The following is a 7,039-nucleotide window of genomic DNA, read 5'->3' on the forward strand; positions in this document are numbered from 1 at the left end:
TTTAGTCTGGGCATCGGTTATTTGGACTTTAAGATATAAGCGTGGCATCATTTCAAGGCGTCGGAGATTATTAGTTTCGCTAGGATTCGGGAAGTGTTGTCTGATATTTAGGAGTTGTGTGGTCTTTTGGGGTTTAGTCCAGTAATAGAACACTAGCACGGGTAAGCAACATGTTGTCAATAGTTTGGTTATTAAAGAGCAAAAAGGTTTGGGAATCCTTCAAATCTTATGTATTGTGAAGACTTAGTCAAATCTAAGTGGGGGAGAATCACGCATGTATTCAGGACATGGGCAGGTATGAGACCGGGATGAGTTTCTCATCCTCATCGAGGAAAATGGCGGCCCAAGTGGCCATTTGGTTTGAGGGTTGTGTGAGTTTAGAGTTCGGTAAAACTCCCCAGCGTGTGAATCGCATCTTCTTGGGGCTGGATAACAGAATTTTGGGAAGCAGGTTGGGGCTCCAGTCATGAATTGAGTTCAATGCGGGTGTTCGGTCGAGTGTATGCTCGACTCGGTATGCGTTTCGAATTGATAGATCAGGGGTAAGTCATTGGGCTGCAGTTGTGTTAGGATGAAAGTGCTGTAAGACTACGAGGGAGTCGTAGCATTCACTAATGGTCAATTGCGGCGAAAGTGTTGTAAGACTACGGAGGAGCCGTAACATTCACTAATGGTCAGTAGGGTGAAAGTGTTGTAAGACTACGGGGGAGCCGTAACATTCACTAATGGCCAGTAGGGTAGAAGTGTTGTAAGACTACGGGGGAGTCTTAGCATTCACTAGTAGTCAGATAGTGTGGAAAGTGTTGTAAGACTGCAGAGGAGCCGTATCATTCACAAGCAGTCAGATAGTGCGGGAAGTGCAGAAAGACTATAGGGTAGCTGTGGCATTCACGGATTCGTTCAGATGACTTAGGACAAGGTGGTCCATTTCGCAAGGTTGTGAGTAGGTCACAACATAATTGTAATAAGGAAACAGTAGGTTGAAGGAGATCGGGTGGGATGTAAGGCAGCAGTTATTCTGGTAGCATTCACTTTTTTGCGTCGGATTCAGTGGCGACAGGTTGTCAGCCTATCATGATCAGGTGGATCAAAGGATTGAAGGAGCCATGAGTGGCGGTATAGATAGGGCAATTATTGTCAGACGAGGTATCCTTAGGAGGTCATGTGGGACTGTTGTGCGTGTGTTTCTGGCTCAACAATCGAGTAGTTATCTAGTGTTCCGGATAGTTGACAGACAAGTTGGGACTAGGAAGGTCCCGATTGTTCTTCAGGAAAGTAACTATGTGGCAGCAAGATGAGTTGGAGTGATTTTAGTGATTTGGGGTCCATGTGTGGAGTTGCTTGTCGTTCGAGGCATATACTAAGTTGGTTACGGTTGGACTAAATAATATCATAAGTTGAATAGCCAGTTGGGAGATAAGTGCAATGAACTCGACAATGATTCGATGTGAGCGGTTTGTCAATGAGACAGACCATCTCAAGACTTCAGGTTTTAGATGGAGTAAATGCGATCATGTTGCAAGAAATTCGTTCATCTTTGGGTTTTTGAACCCTGCGGGGGATGGTTTTGGTTGCCCTGGGAAGGCTGGGGTATGCTTGTGGTTGTGACCATGTCGTTCAAGTTGTCGGGCGTGTAAGCGATGGTAAGGAATGATTTCGAGGACGAAATCTAATGGAGTGTTGGTTGTGGAGAGCCAAATAAAAATAAAAAAAATTCAGATTTTGGTTAAAACTCACAAATAAAAATAAAAATAAATAAATAAATAATAATGTTAAACGCGCGAAAGCATCATTGCAGAATTTGCAGTCTATCAGCCATCCCATTTTCAAAACGCATCAGTGTATTTCCATACGCAATTCCGTACACCCCCAAAAAGTTCCACGTCGCCTCCATGGAACCAACTGGTATTAGGGTTTCTCCTTCAAAGTGTCTATAGACATACTTTGGTGGTGATTGCAGAAGGACTTAGTTACTGATAGTGATTTGCATTTTCGGGCAATTTGGAGAGTATTAGATGGATCCGAAGAGGAAGTCGAAGGTAAGCCTGTTCGATGTGGTGGATGAAGCCACATTCACCACCAAGCTTAACATAGACGACGGCAGAACCACCGCTCACGGCGTCTATATTAGCAACATGTCGGTGGTCAACCGGTGGAATGGACGCCCATACTCACAGCGTTATTACGACATGTTGGAGAAGAGGACGATTTTACCAGTCTGGCATAAGAAAAGGGAATTTCTGAAAGCATTCAAGGATAATCAAGTTCTTATCATAGCCGGTGAATCTGGCAGCGGTAAAACCACACAGGTCACTCCCAACCTTTATTATTTATACCAATCTCTCTTTGTTGCTAATTTCGTTATCCATCAGAAACGTATTTTAAACTGTTCTTTTGCTAGGTAGATTTGTTGTTGAACTAGAAATCTTAAACTGCAAAGTTTTGAAAATGGCAGATTCCTCAGTTTGTTCTGGAAACCATTGATGTAGAAAGTCCTTATAATCACAAGAGATTCATGGTTGGATGCACTATGTCTGTTTCTCGTCGAGTTGCAGAAGAGATGGATGTAACCATTGGGGAAGAAGTCGGTTACAGTGTTCCTTTTGACGACTGGATCAGTGATAAAACTGTTTAGAAGTAAGCTTATACATGTTAGAATCCAAATCACATTTCTTAATGATTACACTTGCATTCATCTTCTTCTCTATTTTGTAGGTATTTGATTGATGGTATGCTTTTGAGAGAAGCCATGAATGATCCACTTATATGGAGGTACAAAGTGATAATTCTTGATGAGGCCAATGAAAGATCATTAGCTACAGATATGTTGCTTGGGGTTCTAAAGGGAGTGTTGAAGAAAAGACCTGATCTTAAGCTGGTTGTAATCAGTGATACTCATGAGGCTGAAAAGTTTCAAGCTTATTTCTTTGGTGCACCTTTGATCAAACATCCTGGTAGACTTCATCCTGTTGAAGTTTTTTACACCCAGGAGCCTGAAAGGGACTACCTTGAAGCAGCAATCCGAACAATGTTGCAAATACATATGTGTGAACCTCAAGGTGACATACTCGTCTTCCTCACTGGAAATAAAGAGATAGAAGATGCATGTCACAAGATAACAGAAGAAGTTTCCAGAATGGGAGATCAATTAGGGCCAGTGAATGTTGTACCTCTGTATTCTACACTCACTCCATTGATGCTGAACAAGATATATGAACCTCCTCCATTTCCATTAACTAAGGGTGGTCTTGCTGGAAGAAAGATTGTATTTTCAACAAACATTGCAGAAACTTCATTCACCACAGATGGGATTGTTTATGTCATAGACCCTGGATTTGCAAAGCAAAAAGTCTACAATCCACGAGTGTGTGTTGTGTACTGTATTGCCTATCACATTATTAGCAAAGATAGGACTTAGGAGGTTGTTAAGGATACAATCTAACCTTATATTTGTGGCTTTCAGACGAGGACCAATCATGGTGCTATGAGAACTTTATTGATTTTAGGGCGCTTAAATCTGTAGATAATGTTAGGCAACAACTAGGTCGTATAATGAATAGGTTCAACCTCAAGTTATGCAGCAAGGATTTCAACAGTCGTGACTACTATACCAACATAAGAAAGGCTTTGTTAGCAGGATACTTTATGCAGGTTGCCTATTTGGATAACAGTGGACATTACTTGACTATGAAAGAGAATCTAGTTCGTTGCATCTTCCTTTTAACCTGTTTTCTTTTGTATTTATATATACTTTGGTAAAATTAAACCTGCATTTGATGTGTATTTTGGTTTGGTGTCTCATGTCTGCAGGTAGTTAATTTGCATCCATCTAATTGTTTAGACCACAAGGCAAAGTGGGTTATTTACAACGAGTGTGTCTTAACAAACAAGAAGAAGACGTTCATCCGCACAGTTACTGATGTTCGCGGGGAATGGTTAGTCATCTTTACTAAAGAATATTTCCTCTAGTTTTTTTTTTTCACTTTATGTCCATGAATGAGCTTTGTTTTAACTTTGTGATGTGATATAGGAGATGTTAGAATTCATGGTTTCCATCCTTCATGAATCATCTCATTTAATGACTAACATTCTTTTTGATCAAATAAACAGTAGCATTGTTATAAAAACAGTGAGTCAGTGAAAGATAGAGTGAGAAATATTAAAATCATTTACGTGATCAATAAAACATGTATACATATCATAGAAGCATAGAAAAATAGAATTCAGAAAGATAGAATGAAACAAAGGGCTTCTAGCAAATTAGTAGAAAAATCTAACGAGATAATTTTAGAGATCTCCAAAGATGGTTATTGAGAAGAAGATAGCAGATGTTACACTTTTCATAATCCCTCACTTTTATTCGGTGGAAAATCACAAAATGTATCTTTATTTTTAATTTGTTTTAACTATTATTTATTGAACTTGATTCATTCATTCAGGTTGGTTGGGATTGCACCACACTACTATGATCTTGACAACTTCCCACAATGTGAAGCAAAACAACTTCTTGAGAAGCTTTACAAGAAAAAGGAACAACACAAAAGGTAGAAAGCAGCTCTTGTCATTAATTCTACAAATCAAATTTAGTGAGTGTGAGTGATTATGATCGAAATTCTGAATCATTTCCAAGTGCTCCTGGTTTTTGTTTTAAAACTCCAACTGGCAAATCAGCCCATGTTTAACACCCTGTTTTGAAAGAAAGCCACAGAGGCTATATCAACTTGGTTTTAAAACAAGAGAAATTTTGTCTGGTTTTGTAGATATAATAGAAAGACATGGAATATTATGTTGGGTGTCATTTTGCTCTGTTGGTAAAAAAAAAAAAAAGTTGTCAAATTAAATGTCATATATTGTGTGCTTATCCTTTAAAAATATTTATTTGTGTCACTTGGCTAAATAAAATCAAGTTTAAACAAGGATAGTTAGTACATAAATCGAAGACATTATCATTGGTTGCACCCAAAAAAAGGAGTAAATTTGTATTGTTTCAAGGACTACTCTATTTATATGCTGTATTAAATGACTAATCATTTGGCCTTTGGCTAACTCTATCTATTTTAAAACCTTGTTTTCGTCCAATTTGTGTAAAACAGAAATAAACTTAAATTTTCATCTAATGTGATAGTGATTTTCTAAAATTTACTTGTATCATAATACAATCAAAGTTTGATAGCGATCAATCGTAATCACTCTCTTAGCACATTTGTATTGCTTACAAATTTACAATATCTAAAATGAGAAATAGCTAGTGTCAGTGTCTCTAATTTTTGGTATGTATATGATGTTAGCCTCTTGAACACAATTTAAATGTTAATTACTTGTAATTGAACTCAATGCAACAACAAACAAAGAACATCCCTTCTAAAATGCTAAATAGCAACTTGTTGGGCTTTGGATTTTGTTGCGATCAATTCTTATCTCCATAGATTATATATTCACTAGTTCTTGTTATTTTGGTTCCGGATCATTGATCAGACAACGTTCTTAATGATGATATCCATGTTAGTATAACTGAGAGCATAAACGCTTAGATTTATGCTAGAGCTTGTGCCACCCCTTGTTATCGAATCAATGAGATAATCAATGAAATCCGGGATGCATTGTTCAATCTATTTTGCTTGATATTCCACTTTATGTTCGACATATCTTAACTCAACAATTGGTATCTGAGCATGTGTTGTAACAATCAATTGGAATTTGATCGTGTTCATTGTTTTTTTTTTTTTTTTTTTTTTATCTATATCAATTCATAGATCAAATCGGTTTCGTGTTTGTTCAAATTTCATTTGAATTTGTCAATCAAGTCTTGTTTATCATCGTGTTGAAAACACTCGAGTAATTTTGAATTATGCAAAATTTGCTGGTTCAAATTCTTGAGCTCCTCTTCTCTTTTCAGATTAATACGATGATTAATGTGAAAGAATGGGAGATTATCTATATGGAATTGATGAGAATATTTGTCCTTCAATCAAGAATGGTTTGTTTGATCCAAACATTCCTAAGTTGTTTTGGTGGAGGTACTCCAGATGAAACAACTCTGGTGAACAAGAAGATGATCCAAAATAACAAGAAGTTTTTAAGGGAATTACAATGTGGCATTCCTCTGTACATTCTGGTTCATGTAAGGCAGAACAAAACTACTAAAGAGATGTGGAATGCACTGAAAGAGATGTATGAAGGAACCGATAAGAAGAGGAGTACGGTGACAAACAAAATGGTAAAGAATCATTGGATGAGGTCTACTAGAGGTATTGTTTACTTAGTTACAAACTTAAGAAAGATGAAGTTGTTCGTAGTCAACATGAAAGCAATATCAGTTTCATTCAGTCATATGTAAAGAATGGAAATAATTTACTATTATTATTAAGGGTCATGAGAACATTGATTCACATTCTCTAAATAAACTGTATGGTGTCTCAAAATCTCACAAGGGAGATGTTTTGGAAAGTTTGAAAGAGAAAGGTTTAGGTGGGCCTTTATCTTTGGCGCTCGTCTTGAAAATTGATATTGAAAAAGGAATAATGTCCGATAAGGATAATGAAAGTGATGAGGACTCTAATGATGAAGATCTTGCTTTGGTTGCAAATTCTACAAAGAAGTTCTATAGGAAGTCAAACTTTTCAAATCTTCAGAACAACTACTCTAAGTTCAAGGATAGAGATAAGAAGAATCAAGAATGATGAAAGTTTGGAGAAGAAATAATGCACAAACCCTAAATATTAAGGTTTTGGTACAGGCCACGTATGCCCAACGTACATGATGAAAACACGCTTCATTTAAAAATACTACAAGGGACCAAAATGCAATCAAATTACATACCAAGGAAATAAATGGAATACCTTAATAACAAGATGTTACAATAGCTATAAGATTTGATTTCGTAGTTAATTCCATAGTTAGATAGCTACGTAATTTGATTTTATAGCCAATTCCGTAGCTAAATATCTATGGAAGTTGATTCTATAGCAAATTCAAACTTTAGCTACGAAATTTAATTTTGTAGCAATTTGCGTATTAAATTAACTACGGAATTTGATTA

At 37.0% G+C, this 7,039-nt stretch overlaps 1 pseudogene across 1 annotated transcript; it reads left to right on the forward strand.

The window, feature by feature from the left end:
* Window positions 1-1,816: 1,816 nt before the first annotated feature.
* Window positions 1,817-6,389, forward strand: LOC145043588 (putative pre-mRNA-splicing factor ATP-dependent RNA helicase DEAH2; annotated as a pseudogene). Its single transcript, XR_013681070.1, has 6 exons — window positions 1,817-2,309; window positions 2,456-2,637; window positions 2,716-3,702; window positions 3,811-3,935; window positions 4,440-4,544; window positions 5,897-6,389. The product of XR_013681070.1 is annotated as a putative pre-mRNA-splicing factor ATP-dependent RNA helicase DEAH2 (transcript).
* The last annotated feature ends 650 nt before the right edge of the window (window positions 6,390-7,039 follow it).

Source organism: Lactuca saligna, chromosome 1, assembly GCF_052625555.1.
Source record: "Lactuca saligna cultivar CGN05327 chromosome 1, ASM5262555v1, whole genome shotgun sequence".
Classification (NCBI taxonomy): Eukaryota; Viridiplantae; Streptophyta; class Magnoliopsida; order Asterales; family Asteraceae; genus Lactuca; species Lactuca saligna.